We start from the raw sequence: 2,500 nt of genomic DNA, 5'->3' as shown, positions 1-2,500 counted from the left end.
GTAGCAGTAGTAATAGTAAAAGTAGTAGTCACCATATAGTAAAAGATTCATATGCATCGGAATGTTTTACAACATACTGACAATGATTACAACCTACACCCACTGACATCTATGACAGACAGCTCACGATTACACACAACCACAAATCATTTTGTTTTCCTACAACTTCCTGTGTTACTCACTATTCTGCTTATAACCTACAACTCCAAACTGAATTTACAATAGATAAACGATGAATAGATTTGGCAAATGACAACCTAAATTGAATTACAAGACCGTTCAACACCGTCCCCTACATACAACTCAGTTACAACAAATAGATAATAGCTTGCTTGTATCAATTCTTCATCTACTAATGATACATAATCCTTTCCAATAAACAATTAATCAAAACTACTACTAACACTTCCTAGACGATTTACAAATTCTACAAGAACGCTAATACGAGTATCTTTATTTGCTTATAGTAGACACTTTCCTTTCTAGATTATATATTCATATATTGTACAATAATGCTAATGATCCTCTGGTTACGGGCAAACAAGGAGTTAAACTTAAATCTATTTGGAACCTCCGGAGGAACCACTAAACTTTCATCTACACGGTAGAGTCATTCGTTAAGTCGCGGTGGCACTCGTAACGTCTATTCACGGTCTGAGTTCACAATCCCGCCCAACAGCTCGCCATTACCTTTGGAAATTCTCTTTCCCCTACTCTTATGATAATGAGGAGGCTGGAACCGCTCATGGAACGATTCTCGGACCGCAGAACGACCTGCCGCTATTTTTAGCCCAACCAAGCTAATCTTCTTTGTCCAAATCGCTAATTGTATTACAAAGTTTTCCAATTTTACACAACATTTTTCAATTCCGGAGGTATCGGAGTTGGACGCAGCGGGTTTCATGTGATGATAAATTGTAATGTTGGTGATGCTAATGATGACATTGGTGCTGATGATGACGTTGGTGAAGATTAAGATAAATACGATGATGATAACGATGAGAACAACGGTGTAAATCAACCTTCTTTGTTGGTTGTGTGAAGCACAGTCCACAAGATGCCATCCCAGCTCCTACTAAAACCTCGACCCCGTTGACACTTAGACTGATAAGGTTTGTTTGAATATATTACTAATTTTTCTGATTCTTCCCAACATTTTCCAGTGTAAGACTGAATCAATGATGAGAAGGAGTGTTGAAGAGGGGATGTAGGGTAAAAGATCTCATTGGTGTTGTCTGGAGAATGCAGAGATAGGAAGGGAGGTATTTAGAATCAAACGATAGAACAATGGTTTCCAAGCCAAGTTTTTCGAAATACCAATACATTTACAACAGCTTCCATTTAGGATTGTTGACTAAAAACCGATAACTGTTCTTAGATGCCAAAGGATTTTATTCCGTGCTGAATAATTCTCTATGAAGTTAAAAAACACTTTCTCCAGAAGCGGAGGGAAAAGGAGAAAATATTTGCTATGGTATTGATGATAAAAACTATATGGTGATATTTTCATCAAATATAGTTCACATAGTGATAATAATGTCAATAATGACGGTACTAGTGTCAGAAACTGTGATATTATTTGTAATGTTCTTGGAGTAATCTTCTCTCTGATACAGTTCTTGTTAAATTGAATAGCCGCTGACGTTCTGACGATCTCTGTAGCTGAAGAATTTTTTTTCTTCATTATTCAATGTGGAACAGAAGCTTCCGATATTCATCTGGGAATATCGGAAACTTCTGTTCCACATTGAATAATGAGGAAAAAAAGGCCTTCCGCAATTTTGAGCGATCAGCTACACAGGTCGTCAGAACGTCAGCGACTATTCAATTTAACAAGAATTATTTGTAATATCAAAACAAATACTGCCACAACTAGTTATTGTAATCTAATTGGTATTGGCGCTGTCATCACTGATATTGCTATCACACGTTGAGGTACTTGTGGTGACATATCTTACATACTTTATTTTGACTACATTTTATTCTGATAAAACCATATTTTCAGGTAAGTAAAATCGTCTCAATTTATCCAGAACATAATATATATGAATGAAATCATTAGGTCGAAAATAGTGATTGGGATAAAAAGTTTTTACTAAGAAATCAATCCCCAGAACTTTAGGGAAAAAATGAAAATAAATCAATAAATGATGTTAACTACAATAATATATCTAAATCTCGTCACGACATTAAATAACCATAAGCTTAACTCCTTCAGTTATAAAGATATTTGACCTAGTTAATAGGACTTTCTGGTCGTTGATTAGAACAAAATTATTGAAGCTCATAAGTGTGTTACGAACAAAGATGTATATGGACAGAAAGTTATAGACGAAGATCTACAGTAAGTACACAGGCTGAAGGAATCGGAGGCTTGGACAGATGGGGCCCATGTGCGATTGGGTCAGGGAAAATAAGGGCCCAAGATTTGTTGGGATGAGAGGGGGAGGGGGAGGGGGAAAGGGGTATGGGGGACCAAGGCAGAAGATTTAGGGCCTTC

Source organism: Oratosquilla oratoria, chromosome 27 (genome assembly GCF_046742065.1).
Source record: "Oratosquilla oratoria isolate Oo_2021 chromosome 27, ASM4674206v1, whole genome shotgun sequence".
Lineage (NCBI taxonomy): Eukaryota > Metazoa > Arthropoda > Malacostraca > Stomatopoda > Squillidae > Oratosquilla > Oratosquilla oratoria.
This window is presented reverse-complemented; position numbering follows the sequence as displayed.